The sequence below is a fragment of the Mesoplodon densirostris genome, chromosome 2 (genome assembly GCF_025265405.1).
Source record: "Mesoplodon densirostris isolate mMesDen1 chromosome 2, mMesDen1 primary haplotype, whole genome shotgun sequence".
In the NCBI taxonomy this organism is placed as follows: domain Eukaryota; kingdom Metazoa; phylum Chordata; class Mammalia; order Artiodactyla; family Ziphiidae; genus Mesoplodon; species Mesoplodon densirostris.
In genome coordinates, this window is record NC_082662.1 from 105,442,046 (window position 1) to 105,466,513 (window position 24,468).

Here is a 24,468-nt window from a genome sequence, read left to right on the forward strand (position 1 = left end):
CTTCACATATAGTTATTGATTCACATAATACTTGCACAGAATATTAAAATTCAACAAGTATTAAAATTCATCAAGTAAAGAAGGGCAGTTTCTTGCTTATGTCTTCCTTATACCCCCAGTTTTACTCCTTATAGGGAACCATTTCCCACTTTTTCAGACATTTCTTCTGATATTTATATCCATATTGATATATGTGCTTATACTTAATATTTCTTGATTTTTCAAGTTTAGGTATTATCTATTGCCTTCCTACTATAGAGAATGAGGATTTAACTATCTTACAGCCACGAACCCCCGCAACACACCCCACACAAACTTTTCTCTTTCTCCATCCTTGTAGTATGGTTTTTTCCAAGCATGATTTTTGGTTAAAAATCAATATTCAGTGTTAATATTACTATGACTACCTATTATTCACAGCTAAGCACAAACTGTACTATGATTAATTTCCTCTCTTCTATAACTTTTTAAAAAATGGCCTGGAGATAATTATTTTATATTTTCATTTGCTCTATCACTAACTGTTCTTCTAAACTCTCTGCCAAAGTTTTAAAACTCCTCTTAGCAAGTCAAACAAGTAAGGTAACCTATCATTTTCATTGATTTTTCTGAGATATCCTCTCCTGCTAGAGATGTATCGTCCGGAAATTCTCTTTGCTTCCCTCCTATGTTGGATGCCCTGTTTCACAGCTCTCATATTGTCCTCTTTCTTGGTTTGATGAAGCACATTCTCCAGTAGTCTCCCAGAAATGGCAAAAGGGAGTGAAACGTTTGAGACTTGCATGTCTGGAGATGTGTTCATCCTACTCTCACACTTGGTTGATAGCTTGGCTGGGTATAGAATTCCAAGTTGGTAATCTTTTCCCTTCAGAATTGGGCAGTCATTCCTTCACTGTATTCCAGTTTTTAGTGTTGCTAATTAGAAGTCTAGTGATTTTCTGATTTTAGATCTTATCTTTTACCCAACTGTCTAAAATTTTACAATGATGTGTCTCTGTGTCCTTGTTCTTGGAACTCAGCATGCCATTACAATAGGGAAACTCATGTCCTTCAGGCCCAAAAGATTTTCTTGTATTATTGTCTTGAAAAATTTCTTACTTAATTTTCTCTGTTGTCTCTTTCTAGACTGCCTCTTAGTATAATTATTCTTCTTGGATTGATGCTCTAATTTTTATAATTTTCCATATCTCTGTCTTTCTGGTTAATTTCTAGGGGATTTCTTCCACTTTGTCTTCCAGTCTTTTGTTGAGCTTTTGATGATCACATTTTTAATTTCCAAGAGTCCTTTTCCATTTTCTGAATGTTCACTTAATAGCTTTTTTTTTCTTTATGAATGTACTATCGCATGACTTAGGTGATATTAAGCCCAGGGTGTTTTCTTTTCTTTTAATTCATTTTTTTTTCTGTTTCTTTGTCACTAAAATTTTGTTACTAAAACTATCTTTTACAGTGAAAAGTTTCCTCAGACTCCTGGTAATTCTCAGCTATTCATTCATATTTATAAGCAAGGAGCAGAAAGCTGGTTACATACAATGATGGAGCTTTCTGACTGATGGGCTTCACTGCAGGGCTATGAGGTGGGACCTGGCCACTTTGTTGCAGAACCTCAATGCGTCAGTGATGTAAATCTTTTCTCTTGGGTCAGTCAGTTTCTCCCTGGAGGGATCCTCCTGCCTGAGGGATATAATCCCATATGCTAGTGTTTGGGGAGTCAAGGAAGGAAGGAAACTGTGGATCTCACTTTCAAATATGAGGATTTTCATTTACTCCCTGTTCTTAAACCCTTGCACTATATCAAAAGACAGAAACCATGGGGCCTCCCTGGTGGCGCAGTGGTTAAGAGTCCGCCTGCCGATGCAGGGGATACGGGTTCGTGCCCCGGTCTGGGAGGATCCCATATGCCGCGGAGCGGCTGGGCCCGTGAGCCATGGCCGCTGGGCCTGCGCATCCGGAGCCTGTGCTCTGCAACGGGAGAGGCCACAACAGTGAGAGGCCCGCATACAGCAAAAAGAAAAAAAAAAAAAAAAAGACAGAAACCACATTAGTAATTCAAACAGAGGAAAATTTAATGTAAGGAAATATTAACTAGCTAAAAGTGGTTAACTACTTAAAAAAAAAAAAAAAAAGTCTCCACTTCTAAAAGCTCCAGAGGTAGAAAAACTGTTACTAGCTTTAGACTATTTAGATGGAGGCAGAGTGGGCCATAAAGGAAATGGGACTAGGAACTAGGAGAGGCACAGTTTCCCCTCCCCACCACACACAAGCTGAGATTAGATCTCCTCAAAGAAGGCACAGTTACTACAGGAACATGCAGCCTACCTGTGGCAAAGAGACCTTCCAGAGATAATCTGTAGAGGTGGCCTTCCACTACAGAGGTTGTGGATGGGCTGAGCCACTGTGGAAATGGTGACTAGGTGGGAGCAGTTTCCTGAGGGCCTAGCTAGAACTGCCATGGAAGTGGCAGCCGGGCAGACAGCATGGGCTGAGTGTGGCTAGAGCTGGTCATGAGGGTCACTGAGGTAAGTACCGCCAGATCATCACTGGCTCCCTCACTGAAAGAAATGGTAGTAGAAACAGAACCAGGAGGGAAGCAGGCACTTTCCTGCTGCTATCACCCTGTAGTGTCACTCTAGAAACTTCTACTGACAAGGCCTAATATCAAGCCAGTCAGCAAAGAAAAATGTTCACAGGGTCCAGCTCCCATATCACAAATCAGGACAACGAAGCATAGATTTGGAAGTGAGAGACAGTAAATGGATAACTGCACACCTGCGATACCACTGGTGAGGTATCTCTGAGTTTAGAGCCTCTTTGTCAATTTCAAGAACATTAATCTTCTATCTCCTGGTGGCATAGGAGAAGAGAGCTGTGGTCTGACTACTGCTTATACAGACTGTGAATCAATGCTCCTCTTTTCAGCCCCCTCTCCTCCTCCCTAAATTCAGAGGTTTCTGGCACCTCTGATCACCAGGCCTCTATGAGGCTCACGTGAGCAAACTTCCCATTATCACTTTCCCCACTGCACATGGAGATTTCTGCTTCCTCCACACCACGACATCATTTACCTCTTGTCTGTCTATGACTTCCAAGTTCTGACATATGTATATAATCCTGTAAACACTACCACAATTAAGATATAGAATAGTTCCAATGAAGAACATTTAGGTTGTTTCCAGTTTATCATGATTATAAATAGAGCTGCTATAAACATTCATATATGTGCTTTTTTTTTTTTTTTTTTTTTGCGGTACGTGGGCCTCTCACTGTTGTGGCCTCTCCCGTTGCGGGGCACAGGCTCCGGATGCGCAGACTCAGTGGCCACGGCTCACGGGCCCAGCCGCTCCGCGGCATGTGGGATCTTCCCTGACTAGGGCACGAACCCGTGTCCCCCGCATCGGCAGGCAGACTCTCAACCACTGCGCCACCAGGGAAGCCCTATTTTGTATTATTAATGAATGACAGAATACTTTGATTCAGTATTTTGGTGAAAAGCTACATTTTATTAGGGAAAAGACCACTAAAAAAATGACTCTCAAATAAGTAATATCTTCTTCATTTGCTTGCTTTTTAGCCATACCTGGGTAAGCCTTACTTGTTGGCCTAAACAGCCATACGTGAAAGTACCATCATTCACCTGTTCACTACCTGAAACTGAAGGGAAAGACCCTAAGAATTCATAGATTCCTATGGACCAGGCCCACAGATTCAGACAAATGAAGGTGACAGCAAATGGCAATGCCTCCATTAGACTGTGGATAAAAATGAATGCATGTTCCAAGGCCTTGATGAGCTTAACCCATTATGCAAAGTGAAACTCTACATTAGTCTTTTGTTCCATTCCTAATCTCTAGCTGACTGTAAAGTGGGAAATCAACCTCCAGGCATTCCAGGAAGGCCTGAAGTAGGTAATGAGCAACCTTCACCCTTTATTCTCCAGGCCTTAGCCACACAGCGACAGGTTTTGCTCTGTAGCAAGGCACTTTGTACTCAAGATTATTTCCTTTTCTTTTAAAATAGTAACATTTATGTTCTTTCTGATTGTGAAAGCAATATGTGCTAATTGAAGAAAAATTAGAAAACTAAGAAAAATTGAGAAGAAAATAAAATTTACCACAATCCCAAAGATAACCAGTGTTAATATGTTCGTATATTGCTGTCTAGACTTCTTCCTGCACTTATGTATTTTACATAGTGAGATAAGGCCTTGCAGTTGTGTACCCTGCTTTGTTCCTCTTAACATTTTGTAAGCATGTCTCCACATAGTTAAAGTTCTTCATAAACCCTTTTAAAAGTTGTATATTATTAGTTGTATATCTATATATTCATTTAGCCACTCCCCAACTGCTGGATATTTACATTGCTTCCAACTTTTTACTGTAACAAATAATATGATACGAGGCTTTGCATATAAATTTTAGCCTACGTTTCTAGCTTCGTCTGAAGGATTCATTCCTAGAAGTTATGAATATTTTAAGACTCTTGATAACTGGCACACGATTTCCCAGAAAACTTGTCTCAATCCACACTTCTACCAGCAAGAAAGGAGAGTGCTCTCCTCACTAAAGTTTCAACAATTCTGGATATTACAAATATTTTTTAAACAAAATGATATATGCATATTGTTTTAAAAAATAAATATTATCAAAAGACATAATAGAGGGCTTCCCTGGTGGCTCAGTGGTTGAGAGTCTGCCTGCCGATGCAGAGGACACGGGTTCGTGTCCTGGTCCAGGAGAATCCCACATGCCGCAGAGTGGCTGCACCCATGAACCATGGCCGCTGAGCCTGCGCGTCAGAGCCTGTGCCACAACAGTGAGAGGCCCGCGTACCACAAAAAAAAAAAAAAAAAAAAAAAAAAAAAAGACATAATAGAAAACACTAGTCTCCTGTCTCCTGGCTCCCGGTGCTCCCTCCTGTCCACAGCCCAGGGGCAACCCACTAACTTTTAAAATTATTGTTTGAGGTGCTTACCACCAATAATACGCTTATTCTATAATTTCAAAGTTGTAGACGTTAGTCACTTACTGCTGTGACATGTTAGGATTTAACTCATCTACACCAACAGCCCCTGCCCCACTTTTCGTTCCCACATCCTTCCAATAAACATATAGCTATGTTTAGTTTAGCCAACACTAAGTCAATAATTAATTATTAAACAATATAACAATAATATCTCATTGTGATTATCATTAATATATGATTAATATAATAATGAATTATTATAACTCCATAAATACTATTCAACACAGACCCTCACTGTATATTAACATTCCATTTACTTTCCCATTCCTTTTGGTTTGGGCTGTCATCTCTAATTGTCCTTTTCTTTCTGCATTGTCTTCTTTGTCATTGTTCACGTTTTTAAAAGTCACCATTATATCAGGTATTCTGTTGAAGATCTCTATGTCAAAGTTCTTCATAAGCCTGCTTCAAGATGGATCAGAAATCAAATTATTCTCTAAATGGACTTCCAACTAATCGTCTGGGTTTTAATTCTCCAAGTCTCTTCTGTCCCTTTTGGTGTCTGGAGTTTCTAAGCTGAGAGGTGCTGCAGGATGTTCTGCATCCTACGGTGGCTCAGTGGGCACATTAAGCTTTGGCTTCCTCCAGTCTGCTACATCCAACATCATCTTCAAGAATATTTTTGAGATTCTTCACACTCAGATAGCCCTTATCCATTGGTTCTCAATTGGGGAAAATTTGCCCCCCAGGGAACATTTGGCAATATCTGCAGGTGTTTTTGGTTGTCACAACTAGGGATAGGCATTGCTACTGATTTCTAGTGGGTAGACACCAGGGTTGATGCTAAACACCCTACAGTGCACAGGATAGCTCCTACAACAAAGAATTATTTATCATTTTAGTAGCATAGAGAGGACATCAACATATATATTCAAACCGACATCTTTATATCACTCAATCTCTTAGAGATTCTTTCTCCATTCATAAAATAGGATTGATACTTAGGACTATTTTAGGATTATTAAGACTGAATGAGATAATGTATGAACAGGGTCCAAAGCATAAAAATTCTTCAAAACTAGTCAGAAGTTAGTTAAAAATCAAACACAAATGGAAACCAACTTGAAAGTTAACCGAGCAGACAAAATCAGTTCAGTTATACAGCAAAGCTTAATTTAGCTTATTTTGCAAGACAAGTCAGGGTAACGACTTTGACCACTTCTTGCTTATGCCTCTAAAAATCATAAGCGAAACTTAAATTGTTCCCCCACATTTATATGAGCTAAGCACTAACCAATTCCCCTTCATTTAAGAAAATTCTAGTATTGTAACCAATCACTGTGAAGAACAGACATTCACTGTCTCCACACTATGCAAGCTGCTTGGAAACAACATACCTCTGAGCCTCATTCCATATTTTAGTTTGAGTGCTCCCGGTCTGCAAACTCTTTTTGGTGTGTGCACGATAAACTTTTACTAACTATTACTTCAGTGATTCATTGGTTTTCCTTCTAGTTTTTCCAAACTTTTGACAGGTTATAATTTAAAAATGTGATAGCTTGACAGATTTTTAAATGCTATCTTGTTTACATTTCTTTGTACAGGTAAGGCTGAAATATTTTCATAAGCTTATTTTGCAATTTGCATTCATTCTGCTGTGATTTGCCTGTCTAAGTCCTTTATTAACATTTATTGACATTCTATGTTTTTAATAACTGGAGGACTCTCGCCCCACCAACTTGTGACTGTAAAACAGAGTCTCATTTACTATAATACCCAAACTATTACTATTATTGTTAATTATTATTAATAATATCCAAATTATTACTCTAAATCACTATATCTCAAATTAATAAGAAATCTACTATGTTCCCTGAATTATTTAAATGCCTCTCCTCGTCACTTGCTGCCCCCTGCTGGGAGAGCAGGAACTTACACTCGCCCCACGCCAGAGGGACGGGGCGGCACACCTACTGCTTTCACGTGCCTCCCATGCCACCATTCAGCAGCCCCGGGTGGCTGCCACTGGTGTACAGGATAACATGACAAAGCCCTGAAGGCCTGCAGAGATAAAGCCCAGCTGGGCACCTCCCTCTACCTCTGCCAGGACTCTTGTTAACACTGCCTCTGGTGCAAGAATTGGCCAGCCGTCCCACGTGGAGATGAATGGTCCAGATATGATGAAGCCTTCGGTATTCTTGTTGCTAATGTCACATTATCTCCATTGAATGAGTCATGTTTTTTGAGATTCCTGTGAAAATTTTCTAGGGCTGGGACCTGTGTCTGCCCACACAGAAAAGTACAAAAATTAAATCTTGATCATCTGTTTCCCCATTTCAATCTGAGTTTTGCCCAGGAGAGAAAATGCTCTATAAGTTTCAGGCTTAGCTAATAATAGAAAGACCTTAATGTGATTATGAGAATCCCTACCATTTTAAAGTTCGTATTTAAATTCACAATTTGATTGGGTCTTGATTTTTTTTTTCTCTTAAAAGCAAAAACACAAAACCAAAGAGGCTTCCTTCAAAGTCAGTGGGCACTACCAAATCACATGTGTGTCTGAGATAAATCTGAGTCAGTACAAATAATGAAGCTATTCCAACACATGGGCACTGGACACCTTGCTCCACTCAGAATTAAGTTGCAATCAGCCAGAATTGGTTATATTTCTATTTTATTCTGACATGGGCGTAAACTAATGTTCTGCATTTAATTTATAATTATTATTCTAAGCCACCATCAAGAATTTCTTTTTTTTTCATTTTTATCACTGTCATCATAATTATCTTTTTTTAAAATTTTATTGCAGTATAGTTGATTTACAATGTTGTGTTAGTTTCAGGTGTACAGCAAAGTGATTCAGTTACACATATACATATATTCATTCTTTTTTAGAGTCTTTTCTCATATAGATTATCACAGAATATTGAGTAGAGTTCCCTGTGCTATACAGTAGGTCCTTGTTGGTTATCTATCTTATACATAGTAGTGTGTGTGTGTTCATCGCAAGCTCTTGATTTATCCCTCCTCCTCCACGTTTCCCCTTTGGTGTTCTTTTTTTTTTTTAAAGAAGATGTTGGGGGTAGGAGTTTTATTAATTTATTTATTTATTTTTGCTGTGTTGGGTCTTTGTTTCTGTGTAAGGGTTATCTCTTGTTGTGGCAAGCGGGGGCCACTCTTCATCATGGTGCGTGGGCCTCTCACTACCGTGGCCTCTCTTGTTGCGGAGCACAGGCTCCAGACGCGCAGGCTCAGTAGTTGTGGCTCACAGGCCTAGCTGCTCTGCAACATGTGGGATCCTCCCTGACCAGGGCTCGAACCCATGTCCCCTGCATTAGCAGGCAGATTCTCAACCACTGCACCACCAGGGAAGCCCAGTAAGTTTGTTCTTGATACCTGTAAGTCTGTTTCTATTTTGTAAATAAGTTCATTTGCATATGAATTTATTTCTTAATGCTTATTAAAGAAGGAGTAACCTTTTGGTCCCAGTAAGGGTGACTTGACAATTTGAAACATGGTAAGGGGGTCTATCTAATTGTAAGTTGCTGCAGACAGTGACAATGTCTATCACATCTTTGTACCCTCATGGCTCCTGCCACCTGGGGTCTGGCACATAACAAGTACTCAATACATTTGATCCTTGACTTTCTCTCTCTCTCTCTTTTGCTTTCTAAAATAATAGAAAGTATGATAGGACCAGAATAAATTTGGGATGTTTAAAATGCTGTCATAAAAGTTACATTGAACCCAACTTTTACTGTTAATGACATGGAGGGATCATATAGTATTTAAAAGCATAGACGATATATTGGATTTTAAATGTACGAATGACTAATGAGTAGACTGCTGCCTTAATCATTTATCTTGGCCTAGTTAATTTAATCTATAAGCTGCTTTTGAGCACATGCCTTCTGCTTCACACTAAGGAAACTCCCTCAATCCCATGCTCTTGAAGTGGTTAAGACCTATGAGGACACTTCCTCTCTTTTTCGGCTGGTCCACATATACCTGTTACTGAGATCTCCAAGCTTAGAGCAGAGACATGGAGGAGACTAAGGAACAGATGAGGGCAGCAGGCCAGTCTGGCAGGAAGGCTGTGACATCATGGCTAAGAGAGGCTGCGCTGTGGTACCAGGCAGTGCGGGGGCCCTTCATAGAGACTGACTAGCCACCTTCTGTGTTGCAGCCACCTAAGTCCTATTCCTAAAGACTAAATTATGAATATTTCAGTTCACATCTTACCTTCCTCTCTAGACACTGAGGTTTTTTAAATCAGAGATTGTTCCTAAGTGCCTTCCATCAGCTGTGCCCATCCTACAGGGAGTAGATACTTAATAATGTTCACTGACTATCTTTAAAGGCTGGATGAAAGGTTTTTCAGTAAAGGAGAAATGAGAACTCGCTGCCCATTCCCTGTTCCTCTGCCCTCCCCAGGTCCTCGCAGCTGTGTGCACCCAGGTTGCCCCCAGTGGCCTCTTCTGCCCCAAGTCAGCTCCTGACGGGATGCCCATGGGTCAGAGACCTCAGCCTCCTGGGGAAACTACTCACCCCCTCAGACCTTAACTCAGGAGCAGACATTGCTCCCCTGTTCCTGCCCACTTTCTCTCCTGTGGTCCCTGCCGGGCTTCTGGGCTGCGTGTCAAAAGCCCAGGGGTCTGGCTCCCCTGCTCCACACTGAGGCCAGGTCTGAGATTTTACTGCCCCTGAGGAGGAAGTCTCTCCCCACACCTGTCCACCTCCCCTGTCTCACCCTGTGGATACTCAGGGAGGAGGGCCAGTCTACAGTTTTGGAACCTGGTTCTTAGATCTGACTGGTTATGCCTCCTGGTACCCTGACCCCCGTCTAGAACCAAAGTATCAGCTGGGGGTCCTAGGTGCCCTATTCTGTTGCCATCTGGGCCTAGACACCTATAGCCCATGCATGCTCAGATCTCTGAATGTCTTCTGCCCATCTACCTGAGCATGAGGATTGACAACTGTAGCATCTCTGGTTTGGCCACCCATTCTTCCTGAGTCTAACTACTTTTTTGTTGTTGTTTTTGTTTTTGTTTTTTTTGCGATACGCGGGCCTCTCACTGTTGTGGCCTCTCCCGTTGCGGAGCACAGGCTCCGGGCGCACAGGCTCAGCGGCCATGGCTCACGGGCCCAGCCGCTCCACGGCATGTGGGATCTTCCCGGACCGGGGCCCAAACCCGTGTCCCCTGCATCGGCAGGCGGACTCTCAACCACTGCGCCACCAGGGAAGCCCAGTCTAACTGCTTTTGGTCATGCCTGAACTCACTCTACCCTTCAGGCATTGTGACTCTTTTTTTTTTTTTTTTAATATTTAGGCTGCACCAGGTCTTAGTTGCGGCATTCGGACTCATCGTTGTGACATGCATGCTCGATCCCTAGTTCCCCGACGAGGGATCAAACCCAGGCCCCCTGCATTGTGAGCACGGAGTCTTACCCACTGGACCACCAGGGAAGTCCCCAGGCATTGTGACTTTATTTACTTACTTACTTATTCCTGCAACCAGCCCATTTCTCCTACCCTGGTACCAAATCCTGGCCCCTTCCCTGCTCTGTTCCATCCTCCTCCAGTTACCCCTCCTGCCTGAGCCCCAAGTTCTGATGTGGACGATAATTCAGTTAAAGGGATTCTGAGGGGCTGGAATAACCAGGCCCAGAGAATATGTCTTAATGGATTAATGTGTGAATTCCAGATTGGGATTGAAGGGACCAGGCCTTCTTCATCTTTGTAACCTGAGTCCTTTGTGCATTCACTGGATAAATTATTATATATTTGGTGAGTGGGTGTACAAACAAATGAGCAAGCAAACCTGAGGGAGCTCCCCCATAGAAGTCTCCTAAACTCTCTCCTTGGCCCTGCCCAGTTCAATGTTTTCATCAGTGGTTGCATTCTATGAAAACCCAGTAAATGGTACTATGGAGGATATGTTTATCAAATTGTAAATGACAGAATGTGAGAGATTATTAATACCATATTTCACTAAATCTAAGATGCACAGCCTAACATGTCTAAAATCAAATGTATCATGCAATCAATTGCATGTTATAGTTTACTTGGCAGTATTTTTTCTTTGTGGTAATTTTTTTTAATGGTGCATCTTACAGTTAAAAGAACCAGATTCAATGAAATACGGTATATTGGTTGATGTAATCCAAATCAAAAACTATCAACAGGATAGAACAAATGGGAGTGACTCTAACAAGATGGAATTTTGTAGTGATAACAATATAGTCCTGCACTTAAGTTCAAAAAATCAGTTGCACAAGTAAAAGATGAAGATAGCTTGGCTTACATTCAGTTCCTGTCACAGTGGCAGGAGTGAGTTTGAGTAGACCGCTAACAAAGAGTCAATAACGATGACACTCTCCCAAAAGCTAATGCAATTGTAAGCTACGTTAATAGAAATATAGTTTCCCCAAACAGGCAGAAATATCTCATTGTAATTTTCTTTGGTCAGATTGAGTTTGAAATGTTTTATTGTCATATTTAAGAGGCACATTAGCACACTGGAGTGTCTGCTTTTATTGAAATTGTGCTTTGGAATTAAGATAGATCTACATTGAGAGATAACTTTCTGAGAGACAGCCCACGTAAGTGTATTATTGAATTTATCATAAGAAAATTGTTGGGTGTGTTTTTCAGGAGGACACAGAAGATTTTCTTTCATTTCCAGATACAGGCATAGCTGTGTTTCCTATTTACTCTTAAGGACACTGAATTGTATAACTGCCCATATTTTCCTTTTTGGTTTGGTTGCCAGTAAGTTCAAAGGGCAAATTTAGAGACTACCTCTGGTGAAGTTCAGAGAACTGTATGGCATATGTCTGCGTACTATGCCTACCTTGGGTCAGTATCTCCTGCATTTATTTTCCCTATACTAACATCTCTATCGCTTTATAAACCTGCTGTATCACTTATGCCTTGTAAGCTTCAGGTCTCTTTTGGAATAAATTGGGAATATGAATGAATAAACAAGAAAATAATTAAGTGAAAAATGGATACATACTGAGAGGAGAGCAACTTGGAAGGCAAGTGATAAGGAAAATGTTCCTGAGAGACAGGAGTGAAAAACTGGACCTTTTTAGAAAGCAAAAGACTTATTGGGAAATGAGAGGAATCCTACAAATGTTTATGTATTGGAATACTATCTTGTCAGAAAGCTGTCGAATGTATTCTGTGCAACTCTAAGTAATATCAGTGGAAGTTAGAGGGAGATAGATTTTTTTTTCTTGATGTAAAAGAATAACCTGCTAAAAATAAGCCAAAATTAGAACAATTGCATTGTGAGGTAGTGTGCTCCCTGTTTTTGGAAGTGCTCAAGTCGAGGCTGGAGGGTCATCTGTCAAAGATGTGAAGGGTGGGATTCCCGAAGGATCTCCATGTCCCATCTACCGGTGAGTCAGCATTTTGGGAAATGGGGGAAGGGGCAGCCAGCCACCTGCCAAGGGACGGGGCACAGCCAAGAACCTTGCCTTGTAGGCCAGGATTCAGGGAGGCATTGGCCTGTAGGGAGAGAGGCCACCTCCCAGGGAGGGCCGTCCCCCTGCCCCATGGGGACATTCTTTCCAGCACACTGGAAACTGCACAAAAGGAAATCTGGAGCACAAAGGTTAACACCGAGCTGCACAGGCCCCAGACTGGCCTTCCTGCTCTGTGCTGTCCTCTCACACGGTGTCAAGGGGGGCACAAGAATGTGGCACTCTTAATTCCCCCAGGGGTCTTTTCTATTAGCATTCCTCAGTTCAAATTCCATTCTTCACTCTGATTGGCCCACAATTACGTCATTGTTCCCTCACTTGTCAGAAAGTCACATCTGCCCTCTGCCCTCCTCCTTTCCCAATTCCTCTACTCCAGAATGACAGAAAGTATGTCCCTGGCTGTGTATTCTCCCCTCAAGTTCACAGCTCCCCATTGTCCTCGACCTGCCGTCCCAGGGCTCTCAGCCATCTCTGTCCTGACTTCATTAGCCATGCAGATTTATGCAGCACTTCTCTCTGTCCTCTGCAGTTTCCCTGCTAGGCTGATATTCAACGTTTCCCTTCTCTCCACTCTGCTTTCAGCAGATCATACTCCAAACTGCCTCAGACCCTCTCTCCCAGCTTGGTGGGGGCAGCCAAGGTGGGGACAGAGCTGGCCGAGAGGACAGGAAAGCCCCTGGCCTGCTGCTGAGAGATGGAGCTAGGAGTAGGAGAAGAATGAGCCAGCCCCACCAGCAGAGGATAAAAATTGACCTGGCTGGGCTCCCCTGGTGGCGCAGCGGTTGAGAGTCCGCCTGCCGATGCAGGGGACACGGGTTCGTGCCCCGGCCGGGAGGATCCCACATGCCGCAGAGCGGCTGGACCCGTGAGCCATGGCCGCTGAGCCTGCGCATCTGGAGCCTGTGCTCCGCAACGGGAGAGGCCACAACAGTGAGAGGCCCGCGTACCGCAAAAAAAAAAAAAAAAAAAAAAAAAAAATGACCTGGCTGCCTCTGAAGGTTCTCAGGATTAGGACCCTCTTCCTCTTTCTCCATTCCTGCCATCACTCCAAACTAGCCACACTGCAAATCACACAGCCCTGTGCATCTCTTCCTATCAAGGCCACTCAGGATGTTCATCTTAATGTGCTTTTGACAGACACAAAGAGAAGGGGGAGGAGGAAGCCCACAGTGCTATCTGTCCTTCTCTCTACACCCACCTTGAAGGGCGGCCTGGGCCCAGCCAGCAGGATGTACAGCTTTGGGATGATTTATAGCCTGAGACCTCAGAAGGCTGGCCCCAAGCCAAGGCCATAGACTTTGTTCAAAGTGCTGTTTGATAGTTTATGGTGAACGGCAGATGCCACTTCCTGACCCCGGGCCCGTCCCTTCATTACAGAGCACCCCTGTCTGCTGCTCTTCTCAGAAGGTTCACAGACGTGTGGAGCTGAACTACAAATGGTGAGTAGACATGGTTCCTGTGCCCTGGGTCCTCACGCACCCAGTCTTCATTCAACCTGGTCCTCACACACCCAGTCTTCATTCAACCTGGTCCTCAAACACCCAGGTTCTCACATGCCCAGGTCCTTGCATGCCTGGGTCTTTACATGCCAGGGAATTTTGGCACGAAAACAGAGGACAGGGTCATAGAGTAGGCATGTAAAGCCCCAGTATCTCCTGTGTTGTCAAGTTCTCCCTCCAATGGGACTTTCACATCATACTTTTGTTTCATCTTTAAAAAGAAAAAGACACATGATAAGATGCTCAGTATCATTAGCCATGAGGGAAATGCCAATCAAAACCATGATGAGACACCACTTCACACCTACTAGAATGGCTATAATCAAAAGGATGGATAATAAGTGTTGGTGAGTATGTGTGGAGAAACTGGAACTCTCCCACACTACTGGTGGGAATGTAAAATGGTACAGCCACTTTGGAAAACAGTCTGGCAGCTCCAAAAAAAAAGAGCTAAATGTAGAGTTATTTCATAACCCAGAAATTCCACTTCGAGGTACACACCCAAATGAAATGAAAACAAATGTCCACACAAAAACCTGTACATGGATTTCACAGCAGCATCCTTCATAATAGCCAAAAAGTAGAAACAACTCAAATGTCCATCAGCTGATGAATGGATAAATCAAATGTGATATATCCACACAAAGAATATTATTTGGAGTAAAAGAAATGAACTGATGACACATGCTACAACATAGATGAACCTTGGAAACTACGCTAAGTGAAAGAAGCCAGCCGCAAAAGGCCCCATATTTTATGACTCCTCTTATATGAAATGTCCAAATAGGCAAATCTATAGAGATAAAAAATGTAGATTAGTGGTTGCCTAGGGATGAAGGAGTTGAGGAAAATCAGGAGTGACTGATAATGGGAATGGGGTTTCTTTTTGGGGTCATGAGAATGTTCTATAATTGATCGTGGCAATGGTTGCACAACTCTGTGACAATACTAAAAGCCACTGAATTATATACTTTAAATAAGGGAATTGCATGGTATGTTAATTATATCTCAATAAAGCTGCTATTCAAAAAAAGAAAAAGAAAATCTTCTTTGGGCCCTCATTCCCCTTCACCTACTGCCCCATTCTTTGTTCCCCTTCAGAGCAAAACTTTTTGGAAGAGTTGTTTTTACCTACTACCTCTACTTTCTCACCTCCTTTCATCATTTATCATCATCATCATTGTTATTATTATTGTTATAAAATTGCTGTTTATTTATTTTGGAGCCACAGGTGCAAGGTGTTGAGTTATTCCTATTGCTCAACGGGTGGGTAGCATTCAGTGTGGACAAGGCCCCTCTGTGTTGTATTTTGTTCTCTTCCCTTCGTTACTGGTCCCAACTCTCCTTTCCGTCTCCACCACATGCATACACACTCAAATTAGTTTTGCCCAAGTACCTGAATTTGCATTATTTTTTAAAAACATTGGTATTATACAGTATTAAAAACAGTACTATACCATTCTCACTTAGAGACTGTGAGTGCGCTGGTGAGAGTGTGGTCTTGGAATCCCAGCCCTGCCACCTACTCACGAGGTGACTTTATGCAAGTTATGTAACCCGTGGTTGTTCCATCCCATGTGTGTAAAATGAGGACTCATTCGACAAAGTTTCACAAATATTTATTGAGGGCCTTCATGTGCCCAGCACTGTTCCAGGTACAAAATCCCTGCCCTCATGAAGCTTATATCTATAATTGCTGTGAGGATTAAATAAATTGAAACATGGAACTCCTATACATATAATGTTTTCTTTTTTGCTTTTTACTTAGCATCATATTTAAAAATATCTACATATTGTATGTATCTCCATCTTCCGGATAACGGCTGGCAGTGTTCCATGGTTTTCATCCCCCACATTTTACTTGCTTATTCTCTAGTCATAGAAACCTGGGTTGTATGAGAAGACTCAGAGACAAGATTATTTAGAAAAGAAAAACAGAAGTTTACATGTAAAGAAGTAGTGCAAAGGAGTCTGCATTCAGAAGAACTGCTTTTTCAAATAAAAACCACAAGAGGTATCTAAATGGAAAGGTACAAAGTTACCAATGTTACCAAGCTCTCATTCATCTGTTCACTGTGGGAAAAGAGCATGTGTTCTTTTCATATGATTTTCCTATCCATGAAGGCGGTCACCAGCCTTCAGACATCAACATGGCCAAAGTCAGGGGTAGAGCTGTTTCCTTTAGTCAGTCAGTAACATATGGGATATGCTTATGGCTTTCATTTACCTTGGAGAATAAAACTAGAGAGAAAAACCTGTCATTTGCCATAGTTGTTGTTATTGCTGTTTATCTCAGTGTGCAAAATGTCCTGTCCTGAGATGGTGGGAAATGATGCACACACTCATAACTCCACGAGGACAGAGAAGCAGTTTTGCTTCCACAGTTTCTTCCAAATTCCTGCAACAATAATACTATGATGTACATTCTTGCACATGCCCTCATGGACCTATGCATGAGTTCTGTGCAAAATTACTCAGGAGTGGAAATGTTGAGACAAAGAGTAAAAGATATAGTAAGCAATATATTTAAATAGTACCTAAGTATACATATAAACTACCTAGTAATAAATTTAAAAGGAGCATAGAGGTGGCAGGATAAATATACCAGAATATATTACATAAAATTCAATGGAATAAATGCTCCAATTGAAAAAATACAAAGATTGTCAGGTTTAATAAAGTATTTTGGATAGACTGCTTAAACTTAAGGCTACAGAAAATTTGAATGGAAAAAGATGAAAAAAAATATGCTATGTAAAAACTAACCAAAAAAGGTTAGTGTTACTATGTTAAAATTACACAAAGTGAATGTTAAGGCAAAAAGCATTACTAGATACTAAGAGATACTCTTTATAATGATAAAAGAGTCAATCTACCAGGAAGATATAGAATTTTAAGTTTGCATGCAGCTACAAAATAGCCTCAAAATATATAAAGTAAAAATTGACAAATGTAAAAAGAGAAATAGACAAACTTACAATGATAGTTGAGATTTTAATACACCCTATCTCAGTATTGATAGAACAAGCAGATTAAAAAAAATAGAAAGAGCTTAGAATATATGAAAAGCAAGTATCAGCAAAACTGACCTAATTAACATATATAGAGCATAGCACACATATCTGCAGAATACACATTCTTTTTAATTGCGCTTGAAACGTTTAGAAAAATTGACCATATGTTTGGCCATAAGACAAGTCTCAACAAATTTTGATGAACTGATATCTTGCAAAAAGCGTTCTCTAGTCACAACAATTTAGCTAAGTTAATAACAAAAATAAAGCTAGAAAAACTCCCCAAATGTTTAAAAATTAAGCAATTTGATTCTAAATAACTTATGGATAAAAGATGAAATCACAATGAAAAATATAAAATATTTAGAACGAAATAACAATAAAAATACTACACATCAAAATTTGTGGGGCAAAGCTAACATCATTCTTAAAAGGACATTTATAATTCTTTTTTTTTTTTTTAATTTTATTTATTTATTTATTTGGCTGTGACAGGTCTTAGTTGCAGCACACAGGATCTTCATCTTCCCGTTGCAGCATCCGAGATCTTTAGTTGCGACATGCGAACACTTAGTTGCCGCCTGTGGGATCTAGTTCCCAGACCAGAGATTGAACCTGGCCCCTGTGCATTGGGGGCATGGAGTCTTAGCCACTGGACCACCAAGGAAGTCCTGAGAAAGACATTTGTAATTCTTAATGCATATATTAGAGAAGAGGAAAGGCTAACATTCATCCCAAGAAAGTAGAGAAAGATCAGCCAAATGAACTCAAGGAAACTAAAGCATGTAAAATAATAAAGAGCAAAAATTTGTGAAATGTAAGACAAACATACAATAGAAAATGTCAATAAAATCAGAGGTCTGTTCTTTGAAAAGATTAATAAAATTGTTAGATACTGGCAAGATTGATTTTAAAAGAGAGAGAGAGAGGAGATATAAATAAACAATATCAGGAATTAAAAGGGATATCATTATAGAGAGGGAACCAGGAAGAAATACCCTGACTTCACTCCCCTCTTTTCTCTGAACTTCTGTGAGAGAATCCAAAAGAATTTAAGATAAATTATTAGATAACGAGAAGATATTATGAACAATTTTATGCCAATAAATTTGAAAATTTTGATGAACTAAACTCCTAGAAAAATACAAAATACAATCTACCAAAAGAAAGAAAAAATTCTAATAATCATAAATTATTACAGAAATGGAATCCATAATTGAAAATCTTCTCTCGAAGAAAACTCCAGGCCCAGATGACTTCACCAGCAAATTCTGCCAACCACTTAATGGGGGAAAATGTCAATATTATATAAATTCAGAGAAGAGAAAATTGGGGAACACTCCCCAACTCATTTTGTGAGGCCAACATAATCTTGGTCGTAAGGTTGTTCAGCTAGTAGTTCATAACAAGAAAGGACAATATTAGGCTGATCCCACTTATGAGCACAGATGTAAAAATCCCAAACAAAATATTAGCAAACCAAATCCAGCAATATATAAAAAACATACAGGACTTCCCTGGTGGCGCAGTGGTTGAGAGTCCGCCTGCCGATGCAGGGGACATTGGTTCATGCCCTGGTCCGGGAAGATCCCACATGCCGTGGAGTGGCTGGGCCTGTGAGCCATGGCCACTGAGCCTGTGCGACCAGAGCCTGTGCTCCGCAACGGGAGAGACCACAGCAGTGAGAGGCCCGCGTACCGCAAAAAAAAAAAAAAAAAAAAGATACAACCTCATGACCAAGTTGGGTTTATTCAGGAATGCAAATTGGCTTAGCATTCAAAAATTAATAAATGTAATTAATAGAGAAAATGGGAAAAGTCATATGATTATCTCATTTAATTAAATTCAACATATGTTTGTAGTTTTTGTGTTTTTTTTAAAGCTCCTGGCAAACTAGGAGTAAGATGTAACTCCTTTAATCTAAAAAATATTTTAGGGCTTCCCTGGTGGCGCAGTGGTTGAGAGTCCGCCTGCCGATGCAGGGGAGATGGGTTCGTGCCCCGGTCTGGGAAGATCCCACATGCCGTGGAGCGGCTGGGCCCGTGAGCCATGACCGCTGAGCCTGCACGTCCGGAGCCTGTGCTCCGCAACGGGAGAGGCCACAGCGTGAGAGGTCTGCATACCGCAAAAAAAAAAAAAAAAAAAAAAAAAAGTTAAAAAAAAATTTTAGAAATTAACCACAGTGTAACTAGAATAAGAATGTTTGCTATCATCACTTCTTTTCCTTTTTTTTAAGATTTATGTTTTTATTATTATTTTTTAAATTATTTATTTATTTATTTATTTGGCTGCACCGAGTCTTAGTTGCAGCAAGCAGGCTCCTTAGTTGCAGCATGCACGTGGGATCTCACTCCCTGACCAGGGATTAAACCTAGGCCCTCTGCGTTGGGAGTGCAGAGTCTTTACCATTGTGCCACCAGGGAAGTCTCTATCCTCACTTATTTTCAACCCTGTACATGAGGGTCTATCCAGTATAATGTAACATTGAAAAAAAGTTGAAAGAATTGGAAAAAGGAAATAAACTGTCATTATTCACAGGTGACATGCTGTGTACAGAGAGAATTTTTTTGAATTTAGTATAAACTATTAGAATTTTTAGGGAAGGTTAGCAAGGTTGCTAATTTTAAAAAAAATTTTGCTTGTCTATATTTCAGCAACAGAATTAGAACATGAAATTTTTTAAAGGTATAACTTAAAAAATCAAAATATACAGACTTTCTAGTTATAAATCTAAAAATGCTATGTAAGATTTGCATAGAGAAAACTATAAACATTTTTGAGAAAAATTAAATGCCTAAATAATTGGAGTGGTGTATACAATATTCATGGATAGGAAGACTTGACACTGTAAAAGTGTGTATTTTCCCCAAGATGATCTGTGAATTCAATTCAACCTTAGTAAAAATTCCAAGTGTATTTTGGGAATTTTTGGTGGAATTTCACAGACTCATTCTAAAATTTATATAGGAATGCAATGGCCCAAGGATAACCTAGACTCTCTTGAAGAACAAAGGGTAAAGATTTGCTCTGCTTGAAATCAAGACTTATAGTGCTACAGCAGTCACGACATTATAGTATTGCTTCAATGATAGAAAAGATAGGCCAGGAACAGACTCATATGTATAAGACATTTGCTATGACAAAGGTGGAAACTCTAGGTAAGTCAACTCAGCATCTAAATGTGAAATGTAAATAATCTTCTAGAAATTTATAAAGGAGATTATCTTCATGACCTCAAGTTAGCAAATATATATATATATTTTTTTTTGCGGTATGCGGGCCTCTCACTGTTGTGGCCTCCCCCGTTGCGGAGCACAGGCTCCGGACGCGCAGGCTCCGGACGCGCAGGCTCAGCGGCCATGGCTCACGGGCCCAGCCGCTCCGCGGCATATGGGATCCTCCCAGACCGGGGCACGAACCCGTATCCCCTGCATCGGCAGGCAGACTCTCAACCACTGCGCCACCAGGGAGGCCCAGCAAATATTTTTAAGATAGAAGAGAGTACTAACCACAAAGATTTTGATAAATGAGACTACATTAAAATTAAGAATTTCTGTTTATCAAAAGACACCATTAAAAGAGCAAAAAAAGACCACCACACAGTGATGTGATATTGTGATTTATAATAATAACTATATATATAATACATATTATATGTATATACATATAATCTATCTATCTATCTATATATATATATCTTTTCTTCACCCCATTTCTGACACAGAGCTCCTAAAACCCTTAGAATTTCCTAAGTGATGAGAGTAACAAAGGTGTCTTTTGTTATGTTAATAAGGTGATTTTCAGAAAGCACCCAAGGATGAGGGCTGGAGCCAACCATGTGATTAGAGGGTTGGAAATTTCAGTCCAACCCCCTGACCTCCTGAGAGGGGAGAAGAGGTAGGGTCCAATCAATTGCCAATTGCCAATGATTTAATCAACTCTGTCTATGTAATGAAGCCTCCATAAAAACCCAAGAGGATTTGGTTTGGAGAGCTTCCAGGTAGGTGAACACATGGAAACTTGGGGGGAATAGAGCACACAGAGAGGACACGAAAGCTTTTTCCCCATACGTTGCTCTATGTGTTGATATCTTTTCCATTTGATTGTTTCTGAGCTATTCCTTTTATAATTACTGGTAATATAATAAGTACAATGTTTCCTGAGTTCTGTAAGCCACTCTGGCAAATTAACTGAACCCAAGAAAGGACTGGTGGGAAGCTCTGATTTACAGCCAGTTGGTCAGAAATACAGGTAACAACCTGGACTTGTGACTGGCATCTGAAATGGAGTTTTATGGGACTGAGTCTAAACCTGTGAAATCTGATGCTATCTCCAGATAGATAGTGTCAGTACTGAGTTAAATTATGACACCCAGCTGGTGTCAGAGAACTGCTTGGTGTTGTTGAAACACACACACACACACACACACACACACACACAGATGTTGGCCTGTGTGTAGAATCCTTTACAGTGGAAAAAGATCTCTGCAACATAAATAATTGACAAAGGGCATAAATTCAGAATATTTAAATGCCTACAAATCAACAAGAAAAAATACCAAAGTCCTGAATAAGCACTTCTACTCTGACAAAAAAAGAAACTCAAATAGCTAAAACTACATGAAAAAGATGTTTGTACCAGACTAGATGTCTTCTGTTTGCTCCTCCACATTCATCAGATACCCATTCCTGTGAGGAGTCCCACAGGAGTTCAGAAAAAGGAGGAGGTTGAGGACAGGGTATTTATCCCTTGTTTCCCTCCCTGAAAGCAATTGCCTTGACTAGCTATATTCTTCAAAGGTCAGTGCTCCTCTGAAGGTGGCCTGCTCAATGGAACTCTACTTCCATCTTTTTGACCTAAGGGTAGTAACCGATTCATGGCTGCTAGCCTTGAGCTTCTGTATTATCTCCAGTATTCCCTATACACCTATATTAAACTACTCTACACACACACACACACACACATCCTAAGTCGAGTATGTTGAGTACGCTATCTTTTTCCTGTTGGAGCTCTGTCTTATACATTGCTCAATCTCATTATTGCAAAGTGAATTGCAAATTAAAACCATGACAAAATACCACTTCATACTCACCAGAATAGCTAAAGTAAATAGAGACAAAACCAAGTGCTGACAATAGTATGGAAAATCAAGGTCTCTCATACAGAGCTGGTAAAGTTTAAGTTGGTATAATCATTTTGGAAAACAGATTAATTTTGTCTAGCAAAGTTGAACATGAACCCAGCAATTTCATTCCTAAAGACATAAGGTTTTCAAACTTTACTTTGCCATTAGCACACCTTGTTAAAACTGATTACTTTGCCATTAGCACACCTTGTTAAAACAGAGGCTTGATAAAACTGATTGCTGGAGGCCTCTCCCAGCATTTCTGCTTCAATAGGTCTGGAGGGGAAGTCAAGATTTTGCATTTCTAACAAATTCCCAAGTGATCTGATGCTGGGACCATACTTTGAGAACAACTTCCCTAGAAAAATTCTTGCATATGTGCATCAGAAAACATGTACAAGAAATTCCATAACACCAATGTCTTAATAACAAGAAATTAGAAATAACCCAAATGCCCATGAACTGTAAATTGGACAAATAAATTGTGGTATTGTCACCAGCAAAACCCATTAGCAATTCCTGGGAAATAAAAGTAGAATCTTGGTAATAAAATAAAATCAAACATTTTTTGTTCTCTTTCTTTTCCTTAGTGCTTAGTCAAGTTTCACTTGTTCATAGGGTGCCACATGCAGAGGCTCTGTATCCAACACTTCAGGCCACTGTTTCTAGTGCTAAATGGCCACACCCAGTACTTCAGCTAAGCAGCATATGCAGAGATGCTGTGACTGGCAGCACCATGAGCAGTACAGCTGCAACCGATCTGCAAGAACTCCACAGCCCATGCCACTGACAAGAATCCTGTAAAGCAGCCCTGCCCATAGCCTTTCAGGGAGGACGTATACTCTAGAGTGTGAACTTATACCTCTTCATTCTTTGATCAAAGAATAAAACTTTGTTTCTGAACTGAATTTGGTCTCATTCTGTTGGCTCAAACGACACTGGGCAGGAGGACCCTTTTTGGGGGCCCAACTCAGAAGTGTCAGTAACAAATTTTGGCAACCCAGATGGGATGGACCATGGCTTTTCACTCACACCTATCCACCAGGCTGTGGGCTCGCTCTGGCTCCAGTGGGAGAACAACAGAGACTTTGGGAGGTTCCCATGAGGATGACTAACTCTGGTCTTTAAGTATACTCTGATGGGACAGAACAGTAGCAGCCTTTGGCCAAATTCGGAGCAACTCTGACCAGCAACCTGATACCCAGGTGTGGTACACACACAGCATAGCCTCCAGAATAATCTGGACTGTGCCCCCTTGAGGGGATCATACTGTGGCATCATAGGGGATGGAGACTGAAACTCACACATGTCTGCCCACTGCCTCTGGCTGGCCTTCCCATAGTTCTGGATGCCCAGGGATGGTGGGGACCTGTGGATGAGCTGGAGCCATGGCAGACTTGCCTGCTGTCTCCCCAGTAGTGCTGTCCTCTTGACCCCTGTACAAGGCAGTAGCAGCTGCACGAGGACTTTTTGCCCTCCTTGCTGACCTCTAGGGGTCAACAGTAGCATCTCCATAGTTACGTTTGTTTTGGTAAAGGAAAGTGGCCAGCCCCATGAGCCAAGAGGTGAGATCAGCAAAAGACCTAGGTAATGAGGACTGCCTGACAAATCGGAATGAGGACCCTGGAACTGAATTCAGGAAAAGGCACTGGGGGTGCCTGTGTGAAAAAGGATCCCAAGGAAGTTTGGCAACCTGTGACTTGACCTCTTGGGGTCAGCACTAGCTTCTCATAAGACCAGGAACCCCACTACTGGGAAGCCCTGTGAGTTGCTGGCAAGAACAGGAAACACTCACCACCTGACCTCTCCTTCCCCCTCTGCTTGTGAGGCAAACCTTGCGTGATTCTTTACCAGCTGAGTTTCCACAGTAAAGAAACTCCCGGTATCAGCACAGAATACCAGCTGCCTGAGCGATCTGGTGAGTACCTTGTGGGAATTCCTTGTGCTTTTAGCTCTCACCCAGCAGGAAGTCTGAAAACTCCTCCTTTTCTGCTGACTCTTCCCCTCTCTCCTCCCCCTCAGGTAGCTGTGCCACTCCCTAATGGACCAAGTTGGTTAGGAACTAATGTGGCTAGGCTGCTCTGGCCCAGAGGCAGTCCCATCTAACATCCTATGGGCCATTCTGACTGAGAAGGACTACCTATCTCAAGCACGGGCCATTACAAAATTCAAGGGGAACTCTCAGTTATATCAGAGTCCACGTCATTTGAATGCCTCCTATTTTGGGCTTTTGAGGAATTCTTTAATAGTTTGGTACTGGTTCAAATTTCTCGAACTGGAAATATTATTTGGATCAAATCTTGTGATTGGTGTCCTCTTAGACAAAGGGCACAAGATGATAATTTAATGGCTGAGGACAAACCTCCCCAGACAAAGC